Source organism: Typopeltis vanoorti, chromosome 1 (assembly GCF_054136105.1).
Source record: "Typopeltis vanoorti isolate ZY-2024b chromosome 1, IOZ_Tvanoo_1.0, whole genome shotgun sequence".
NCBI lineage: Eukaryota > Metazoa > Arthropoda > Arachnida > Uropygi > Thelyphonidae > Typopeltis > Typopeltis vanoorti.
The window spans coordinates 58,858,939-58,870,348 of NC_143549.1; the positions used below are offsets into that span (position 1 = coordinate 58,858,939).

Below are 11,410 nucleotides of genomic sequence, written 5' to 3' on the forward strand. Positions count from 1 at the left end.
TGACTTTAACATCTAGGAAGAGGTTTGCTGCTTTTTTCATTTGCTATAAAGTAATCTGTTATTGATTTTTGTCCTCTTGCACACCATGTATATTTATGTATATTTTTTGTTTGTAGAATGTATTCATTATTTTTAAATTAATATATATTATATAATCAATGAGTCATTTTCTATTTTTGTTTACTGTTGGTTCTCCAAATTTTTCTATGTTATTATTCATTTTTTCTATTCCTATTCTGACATTAAGATCTCAAACTATAATTATATTGTCTGTTTTATTTAATTTTTCATATATTCCTTGTAACTGGTTGTAAAAGTCATCATTTCTTCTTCTTTTCCTTCTTCGGGGACGTACACTCCAGCAAAACTGTTAAATTGCTTTGTTTAATTTTAATATTCTTTCATTCCAGTATGTATGATGAGTTATTTTTGCTTTAATTGATTTATGGATCCAAATCATTATGCCAGCTTTTGCATGTATTTGTCTACTCCACTATAAATGATATGTTCATTAGTTGTTTCTATTTTGTTTCTGTCAGAACTGCAATTTCTATATTTTCTTCATTTAAAATTTTATCCAATTCTTCTTTATGTGCTATGCTTCTAATGCTTCTAATGTTCCATGTAGCATATTTCACCATGTTTTTCTTTTAACTTGAAAGTAATATATGTTTCCCTATGTTATGTTACTAGCATGACGATAGGTATCCTAGTTGTGGGACTGCTACCTTAGGACAAATAGACTAGGCTTGCCTTTTTTGAGTATATAGTGGAAACTACAGTTGGAGAGGAGCCACCCCCCCACCCACCCCTTGCCCTTGAATTGGGGGGGGGGGGTAAGAAGTAAGAGAAAGTAGAGAAAATAAGAGTAGAAGACAAAGTCTACAGATATAATATACCAAGTGTATATTGTAGGAAATAAGAGTGGGTGTCTTGGGTTTTTGCCTGTACTCACCTGAGATTATATGTTGTCTGTGATCATTCTTGTTTTCTGTAGAAGCTTGAAAGAAAAGCGTCATCTGTTACTACCTGTTTTATTCTAATTAAAGGATTTACTTATATGTACACATTGTCTGGTCAGAAAATTAGAACCCCACCCCTTCCCACTTCCTTTCCATTATTGAATTTTAGATAAATTCCTTTTTAATAAGAGGATCATGTGAGGTTAAAGTTACATTGCATATCTTACCTACATCTCTGCATGAGCAAAAACTATTTGAATCTAAAGTTACATTCCTTAGTAGAGATGGAGGGCTAAGTACATTAAACTGACTGGAAAGGCAGTTAGGTGAATAATGGTATAAGATGATGATATGGAATGGAATGGATCTGTAAGGTGTGGTTTCTGATTTTGTAGTAAGCCAGCAATTGTTTATATACTCTTGTGTGCCTTGTTGGAAATCTAAATTTCTTTACAAAATCTAAACTTATTTCATCATTTTTTTTTCCAGAATCAAATTGATTACAATTCAAACTGTTTTATTAAGTGATGCTTATTAGTTATTTTAAAATTTGAATATAACTAGTTATTTTTTCCCCTTTAATGTTACATGGTAATCAGCATTCAAAATGAATGCTGATCACCATGTAACATAAATGATGGCGACTACAACTGTGTTAAGAATAATTACTTTAATTTCTTGACATTTTGACCTTCATATTAAGGTCATCATCTGGAGATGGTGACACACACACAGAGACAAGTTACATTACATTTCATTGATTGACTCGAACTCTAGTGAAAAAAAAATTAATCAAAGTTATATCCTATTTATAACATGGTCAAAGAACAAATTCATATTAATACTTTTGATACAGCCATAGTGGTAGCCTAATCAATAATTTAACATAAATGTTTGTTGTATTAAGACTAATATCATGAATTACTATATTCCTAATTATAATTGCACTCCTAGAACAAAAATTTATGTGGATAGAATATGCACCATTCATATTCTTGGGATTTTTACACAGTCGTTTGTTAAGATTAGGGTGGTTGATTAGAATTTCACAGACTCTTTATATTTGCACTCATACTAGGTTTTGGTGTAATGAATGAGCTACCTTTCCAATCATTTCTATGTAGAGTATTCAGGATATCATCAGAAAGCCCAGATTTACCATAGTCTTTAAATTTAATGTGTTGTTTATTTTCCTTTTTTTTTTTCAGATACGAATTGTGCATCCAGTTTCACTTATATAAGGCAAATTACAGGTGCACTAAATACAGTATACTCTGGATTGGGCCAGGAAAGAAGTGGATCCTTGGAGGAGTTGAATAAGTTCTTTAATTTTGCAGGAGGTTTAAAGATGGCATTAAGGTTGTATTTTTGAGTATTTGCCTATTTTATTTAATATCCTTTTAATGCATGGAATGACTAAAGTTTTATTGTAATCTAGTTTACTTTTATTATTAGGTGCAGTTCTTGTGAAGAACTTTGTTAATAGTATTTGCTGTATCCATATTTTAGGAAAGTATTGCTGATAACTTAATCTATTCTTAAGTGCTTTCTCATTGGAGCAAATTTTTAAAGCCCTGTCAAAAGAAAGACATGCAACAAGCGTATCTAGAAATGGAAGTTTGTTATGACTTTCGATTTTAGCTGTGATTTGTTTGCGTTGTTTGTTTAGATGGCTGAGGAAGGTGTCTCAAGTCTTCTGGCCATCTGGCCAGAACGAAAATATTGTCAACATACCTAAACTGGACTTTGTTTTAACAGAACGTGGTACTTGGGCAAAGAGTACTGTGATATCGGGTGGAAATTTGGCCTGTCAAAGAAGAATTGTGTCATTTATTGAGATTTTTGTAAAAAGGGCAGAGACATCAAAACTAACTAATAAATCACTTTCATCAAGTGTGATGTCCTTAAAGATTTGCTCCAATGATCAAGCACTTAAGCAAAAAATAAAATGATCAGTAGTACCTTCCTTAAAAAATAGCAAAAATACTATCAATGAAATTCCTTACAAGACTGCACCTGATAATAAAAATAAAGTGGATCACAATAAAACTAGTCATTCTATGCATTAATTCCACTTCCTTTAAATCTTACATTTTATGAGTTTACTTAAAGTCTTGCTATATGTGTGTGGCATGGTGTCTCTGGGTCACAAAGGAATAGCCCGAGGGTCGAGCCAAAACCTATGTGGCAGACTCTTCGTTACCAACTTCTCATTAAGTCTTAAGAAAATTTATTTATTTCAACTGCACCACTTAGGACCTTTAGATTAATTAGAATGTTAATCAAGAAGTTGGCAAGAAGTGAACAAAGATAACACAAGATATGCAATCGTAGCTGTGAATTATTTTCTATAAATCTCCAACTCAGATTCGTAACTAATTTTTACAAGTGGTGCATCGAATTCCATAAAGAGACAAAATTGGTTAAAGAATAGCAAGGTTTAACTGGTAATTAGTTTACGGAATTAACAACACATATAAAGTATATTAATTAAAGGTAACTTTAATGAATAACTTCTGTATTTCGGCAACGTCACATTGCCATCTTCAGGAACATAAAGATATGGTATGTGCACGCAGGCACTAACACAAAGCAAATGAGGAAGAAAGCAAGAAACTAATATTGTTCTTAAAGTGCTAATGGTGCCTTCTTGCAGGCTAATTTGGTAGTCTTGGCAGTTGGGCTGAAGTTCTCATAATGTAAGTCTCCCAAATTTGGGGTAGTTTCATGCACCCAAATTTGTTGTGGTTAGGAACGTTTTTTAGAGCTGCTGAAGATTATTTGAATAATCTTTCGTATTTAAACTTGCTGCGATGAATTATTTTTGTTTTCTTCCAACGAATTTTATAGTGGGTATCTAAGGCATGGTCTGCCAGCCCAGAGCAGCTGTACTGGTGAAACCGGATGTAGTCTTGGTGTTCTGAAATCCTGATATTTGTTGTTCTGCCTGTTTGGCCAAAGTAGGACAATTTGCAGCTGCAAGGGACCTGGTATACACCAGGTAGGTCTAGGGGAAGTGGTTGGTCTTTGGTAGAGCAGATAAGGGATGCCAACTTTTTATATGGTCTGTAACAGGAAGTAAGGTCATATTTTTTGAGGATATTGGTTATTTTCTCAGAGGTGCCCTGGATGTAGGGGATGGTGATAGACTTAGTGTAATCTTTATTGTGGGGGGGAGGGGGGTTGTGGTTTACTGGTTTTAGTATTTTTTGGATTTTTTGGGGGTTATAGCCATTTGCTAAGAAAGTGTTGAGGATGTGGTTTAGTTTAGTAGTTAGGGCCTTGTCATCTGAGCAGATTAATTTTGCCCTGTTATATAGTGTTTTTATAACCCCATATTGTTGTGAGGGAGGGGGGACTGCTGGTGAATGTATTTGCCAGTATGGGTGAGTTTTCTGTGAACAGAGAAAACCAAAGATCCATCAAGCTGGCAGGTGATTAAAGTGTCTAGGAAGGGGAGGGTGTTGTTCTCCTCTTTTTCTAAGGTGAACTGGACTCTGGGGCGTTGGTTGTTTAAGTGTGTTAGGAAGGAATGGAGTGTGTCTGAGCCATTTGGCCAAATAGCAAACACATCATCCACATAACGAAGCCAAATATTGGGTTTTTGTGGGGCGGAGTTTAAGGCTTTCTCTTCAAATGTCTCCATAAAGAAATTGGCCAAGGGTAGGGAAAGCGGTGAACCCATGACTGTCCCCTCTATCTGTTTGTAGAACTTTCCTTGCCAAACGAAATAGCCTGAGTTCATTGTGAACTGAAATAGGGCTGAGATATCGGGAGATATTATATTGACTCCCAAAAATACATAAACAAAATGTGCCATTGTGTCCCATAGTGGATGGCATTGATTCCCCCACATATAAATTAGCCAAACATTTAGCCAAAACGCTCACACACTACACTGGCAACACAACATCACACATAAAAAACTCAGCCCATTTTAAAGCCAGTATAGAAAACCTCACACTCCAACACACTGACATAATGATTTATTTTGACGTTTCCTCCCTATTCACTAATGTCCCACCCACCCCCCCCCCCCCCCACCCCCCCCCCCCCCCACCCCCCCCCCCCCCCACCCCCCCCCCCCCCCACCCCCCCCCCCCCCCACCCCCCCCCCCCCCCACCCCCCCCCCCCCCCACCCCCCCCCCCCCCCACCCCCCCCCCCCCCCACCCCCCCCCCCCCCCACCCCCCCCCCCCCCCACCCCCCCCCCCCCCCACCCCCCCCCCCCCCCACCCCCCCCCCCCCCCACCCCCCCCCCCCCCCACCCCCCCCCCCCCCCACCCCCCCCCCCCCCCACCCCCCCCCCCCCCCACCCCCCCCCCCCCCCACCCCCCCCCCCCCCCACCCCCCCCCCCCCCCACCCCCCCCCCCCCCCACCCCCCCCCCCCCCCACCCCCCCCCCCCCCCACCCCCCCCCCCCCCCACCCCCCCCCCCCCCCACCCCCCCCCCCCCCCACCCCCCCCCCCCCCCACCCCCCCCCCCCCCCACCCCCCCCCCCCCCCACCCCCCCCCCCCCCCAACCCACACACACAACAATATGGCATTATAAAAACACTATATAACAGGGCAAAATTAATCCGCTCAGATGACAAGGCCCTAACTGCTGAAACTAAACCACATCCTCAACACTTTCATAGCCAATGGCTATAACCGCAAAAAAAAATACTAAAACCAGTAAACCACAACCCCCCTCCCCAATAAAGATTACACCAAGTCTATCATCATCCCCTACATCCAGGGCACCTCTGAGAAAATAACCAATATCCTCAAAAAATATGACCTTGCTTCCTGTTACAGACCATATAAAAAGTTGGCATCCCTTATCTGCTCTACCAAAGACCAACCACTTCCCCTAGACCTACCTGGTGTATACCAGGTCCCTTGCAGCTGCAAATTGTCCTACTTTGGCCAAACAGGCAGAACAACAAATATCAGGATTTCAGAACACCAAGACTACATCTGGTTTCACCAGTACAGCCGCTCTGGGCTGGCAGACCATGCCTTAGATACCCACCATAAAATTCGTTGGAAGAAAACAAAAATAATTCATCGCAGCAAGTTTAAATACGAAAGATTATTCAAAGAATCTTCAGCAGCTCTAAAAAACGTTCCTAACCACAACAAATTTGGGTGCATGAAACTACCCCAAATTTGGGAGACTTACATTATGAGAACTTCAGCCCAACTGCCAAGACTACCAAATTAGCCTGCAAGAGGGCACCATTAGCACTTTAGGAACAATATTAGTTTCTTGCTTTCTTCCTCATTTGCTTTGTGTTAGTGCCTGCGTGCACATACCATATCTTTATGTTCCTGAAGATGGCAATGTGACATTGCCGAAATATAGAAGTTATTCACTAAAGTTACTTTTAATTAATATACTTTATATGCGTTGTTAATTCCGTAAACTAATTACCAGTTATGTCTGACCAATGTATAAGCCTTGCTACTAGAATAGCAAGGTTTGTTTAAGCATAATATACACTGCTAATATTACAAGTAAAAAGGTTCCATTCAAAGTCTAGCTAAGGCATAAATCATATCTGATAACTCTTATACCTTCTACAGACAACTCTATCAAATTTTAATCAATATAATTTACTCTATACTAAACATATTTCTTACACTGTGATCTTAGTCTTTACAATCTTAGTTAACTTTTTCTCTATAGATCAAATCCCATTAAGCATTCTTAATTACACATAATATTCAGATTCATACAGTGTCTGTCCTTTCATAATCTTCTAGAACAAACAAGTCCTTTCTCATACAGTCTCTTTTAGTTGCTATCCCTGAGTCTCTTGTCATTAAAGTTTTACACAATATTAATTTCTGGATTCACACACATAACAAAGAATAAATTGTCTTCTTATCTATACTCCTTTGTTCCTCTTTTTCTGATCGTCGTTAATTGAACGCAATTATCTCCTTGACCTCTATTATCACAGCATTCCGGACACGTACGTTCCTCGACGTACCATGCAGCATAGTCTGCTGCCGTATCTCGGGATTAGATTTCCTGTTGAAAACTGTCCGATCGCATGCCAGCGATGGACCACGCACCCAGAGCTCCAATCAACCGCACGGTGAGACTAAGAAAACAAGAGGGGGGGGTCCTAACCCTTTTATACTTCCTCCCTAATGGCTATCACCGTAACTTTGGCCGTTCACACGGCACGTAGAATTTGCCGTCACGTGTGTCTGACCTCATATTGTCAGATTGTCTCCCACCACTTCTAATCACATTCCGCAAGCACGAGACCGCTTGGGGCAACTGTCTGCTTTTCCCCCTGAACTTAGAGCTTACGTTTACCCAGATTATGTTGATCTGGTTCTTGCACGTATTTTCTAAATAAAGGTTAATTCATACTAAAGATAATGTCGACCTTAATTCAGTATTAAATTATACACATAATATTTGCACACTTTTCCTACATATTCTTTTCTTATTAATGTATTCAACTTTACTCATACCTAGATACCAAGTGTATTTTTATGTTTCTTATCGGGTGTTTGCTCTGTTAGACAATGATAAGAAGAATTTTAATATTCTAACTTATCAGGGTATAACAATATCAGATAAAATAAACAGAATGCTACCAAAATACAATCTTAATGCCACCTTTAAACCTCCTGCAAAAATAAAGAACTTTATTCAACTCCATCAAGCATTCACTACCTCCCCTGGCCCACCCTAGAGTATGCCATATTCAGTGCACCTGTGATTTGCCTTATATAGGTAAAATTGGACACAGAATTCCTATCTGAAAAAAATAACATAAATGCCACATTAAATTTAATAACTACAGTAAATCTGGCTTCTCTGATCATGCCTTGCATACCCTATATAAAATTGACTGGAGTGCAAATTTAAAGAGGCCTGTGAAATTCTAATCAACCACCCTAATCTTAACAATAATGATGGTGTAAAAATCTGAAGAATATGGATGGCACATATTCTCTCTACATAACCTTTTTTTTCTAAGAGTGCATTATAAATGATAATTAGGACTGTAGTAATCCATGATCTTAGCCTTAATATAACAAACACTCATGTTAATTATTGATTAGGCCACCACTATTACTCTATTAAAAGTATTAATATTAATTTGTTCTCTGACCATGTTATAAATAGGATACAGCTTTGATGTAATATATATATATATATATATATATATATATATATATATTACACTAGAGATCAGACCAGTAGAATAATGGTTTATCAAATTATTGTCACTTTGGCATACTGTTTGAAATATAATGCAACTTTGTGTGTGTGTGTGCACGCGCTTCAGATGATGACCTTAATATGAAGGTTGGAATTCTTGTAGAGAGGCTTATATGCTGGTTAAACATGATAACTAATAATTAAGGAATTGACAGCGTACACTAGAAATATAAATTAAATAAACTTTAATATATACTTTCCGATATTTCGGCAAACGTCACGTTGCCATCTTCTTGGGAACTTAATACAAAGACACGTGCACACAAGTACTACACAACAGCAAATGAGAACCGAAGCTAGGAAGCTAACGTTTTCCTAAAGTCCTGATGCCCCCTAGCAGGCTATATTGGTAGTTCTTGGCTTTGGGCTGAAGTTCTTCTGATAAATGTTTCCCAAATTTTGGGCAGTCTCATGCATCCAAATTTGTTGAGGTTTGGCATGTTCCTAAGGGCTGAGGCTGATTCCATGAATAGTCTTTAATATTTGAACTTGCTGCAGTGTATTACTGTGGCTTTCTTCCATCTTTTTCTGTGGCAAGTATCCAGAGCATGGTCTGCAAGCATAGAGTGGCTCTACTGGTGAAATCGGATGTAATCCTTGTGTTCTGAGATTCTGATATTTGCTGTCCTGCCTGTTTCGCCAAAGTAGGACAATTTACAGCTGCAAGGGACCTGGTATACACCAGGTAGGTCTAGGAGAAGTGGTTGGTCCTTAGTGGAGTGGATAAGGGATGCCAATTTTCTATGTGGTCTGTAACAAGTGGTCAAGTCATGTTTTTTTAAGATTTTGTTGAGGGGGGGGGAAGGTGGGTTGTGGATAACTGGTTTAAGTATTTTTTGGATTCTTTTGGGGGGGGGGGGTAGCCATTGGCTGAGAATGTGTCACGGATGTGATTTAGTTCAGTGGTTAGGGCTTGATCATTTGAACAGATTATTTTTGCCCTGTTGCATAGTGTCTTAATAACTCCATATTGTTGTGAGGGGGGGGGGGGGGATGATGGGATTGTTGATGAATGTATCTGCCTGTATGGGTGGGTGGGTTTTCTATAAACTGAGAAAACCAAGGTTCCATCAGGTTGGCAGGTGACTAGTGTGTCTAGGAGGGGGGAGGTTATTGTTTTTTCTTTTTCCAGAGTGAACTTGATTCTGGGGTGTTGGTTTTTTAAGCGTGTTAAGAAGGAGACGAGTGAATTCGGGCCATGTGGCCAAATAGCGAACACATCATCAACGTAGCGAAACCATATGGTTGGTTTTTGTGGGGCTGAGTTTAAAACTTTCTCTTCAAAAGTCTCCATAAAGAAGTTGGCCAAGGGTGGGGAAAGTGGTGAACCCATGGCTGTCCGCTCTATCTGTTTGTAGAATTTTTCCTGCCAAACGAAATAGCCTGAGTTCATTGTAAACTGAGATAGGGCTGAGATATCGGAAGGAAATTTAGCTTGGATTAGCTCTAAGGTTTCTTTGAGGGGGACATTCCTGAATAAGGAGGAGACGTCAAAACTGACCATTATGTCATTATGTTGAAGTGTAAGGTTTTCTATACTGGCTTTGAAGTGGGCTGAGTTTTTTTATGTGTATTAAAGTTTATTTAATTTATATTTCTAGTGTACGCAGCCAATTCCTTAATTATTAGTTATCAGAAGGTTAGAATGTTGGGAAATTAAAATAATTATTCTTAACACAGTTGTAGTCTCCATAATTTATCAAAATGAATTAAAAGTTAGTTGGAAGTACATTGGATTCTGACTATAGCAAACTATTGACAAGTCCTGATGAAAGCTTTATAGGTGGAATGCTAAGTAAAGGAAATTGACTTAAACAATCTTTCCCCTTATAATAAACTCCTCTAGGGATTTTTAAGAATTTGCTGTCACGAGAGTCAACTGTAACTGGCCTGAAAATTATAAAGGAATTGCTACCTTGCACTCTGGCGAAGTTTTCTTTTTCCTTTCATTTTCTAGTAACAATTAACATAATTTCCATTTTTTTCTATTTTTAGGAAATCATTTGAAATGATTTCCTAAAAATAGTTGTCTGAAATGTGGTTGTCTGAAAAAAAAATGGTTGTCTGAAAATTTCTACGACTTCACCAGTCCAAATGTTTGGCCTCCAAACTCCCCAGACCTTAACCCCATGGATTATTTTGTATGGGGCGCAGTTGAAAAAGACACCAATCGCACTTCCAGTAATACAAAAGCCCAGTTAATGGATAAAATTAAAACAGTTTTTGCGGCCCTTCCCAGGGAGACTGTAGCATCAGCTTGTTCGAGGTTCCAAAGCAGAATTGAAGCTGTGATCGATGCTAATGGTGGTTATTTTGAGTAAATCTTGTTGATAGTATTGTAATTAACTCTGCCTGTAATGTTTTTTTGTCAATTCATTAAATTTAATAGATACAAAGAAGATTTTCTTTTTCCTTACGAAACTGTCAAATTTATCCCGAACACCCTGTATATGATATATCACAAAAATTTTATTATTATTTTATTTATTATTTTATTATTATTATTTTTTTTACTAGGTGTAAATCTCTACTATTTTGCAAAGTTATGAATGGGTGATGGAAGAAGACCATATGCTATTGTGTACACTGATAATTGTCCATTGCTGTTATTGACTATTATCGCTGTTTTATATTAGTTGTGAGACTGTCCTCTTATAATTGAAAGTAATCAAAAATGCATTGTTTCAAGCTCACCATTAATCAGTTCACAAGAACTGCAGTTGCAAAGATTTTGAACATGATTGGCCTAATTATTACATTCAAAACCTTGAGCTGTTGAGAGCTGTACATAGTTCAGGAAGCACATTTTAAAACTGGCTTAATGGTAAATAACATATATGTTGTTATTCCACAAAAACAATAGTGATTTGAAGGAGGGTAATAAAGACTAAAACTTATTAAAGTAAATAACAGACTTCGAAGAGATTTGGGAGGATCCAGATTATTCTACTGATTGTATAATTTGTATAGATTTTTATAATAATTGATAAATAAAAACAACTGAAATCCTAGTAATTTGTGTAAGTTTATTTAAATACAGAAATACCAATTTCAAAAAAAAAAAATCAACTGGAAAATAAATAAACAGAATTTTTTTTTTTTAGGATGCTAACAGTGATAAATATGCTTTTCCATCCATAGTTTTATTGGACATCATCAGATTCAGTATGATCACTATGCTTCTTGGAGATAGTGCATCGAGTGTTGGTGATA

The 11,410-nt window shown here is 38.0% G+C and overlaps 1 protein-coding gene across 4 annotated transcripts in view; it reads left to right on the forward strand.

Annotated features, from left to right (window-relative positions):
* The window catches only part of LOC150110020 (uncharacterized), a 176,279-nt gene extending 165,071 nt beyond the window's left edge, over window positions 1-11,208 (forward strand). For 3 of the 4 annotated variants that reach the window (XM_090390734.1, XM_090390725.1, XM_090390707.1), the window contains one exon: window positions 10,715-11,208. The gene's annotated coding sequence lies outside the window, so the exon portion shown is untranslated. Of the gene's footprint in view, window positions 1-2,170; window positions 2,269-10,714 lie in introns of those variants that run through there. The other variant, XM_090390716.1, reaches the window with a different exon arrangement.
* Window positions 11,209-11,410: the final 202 nt, after the last annotated feature.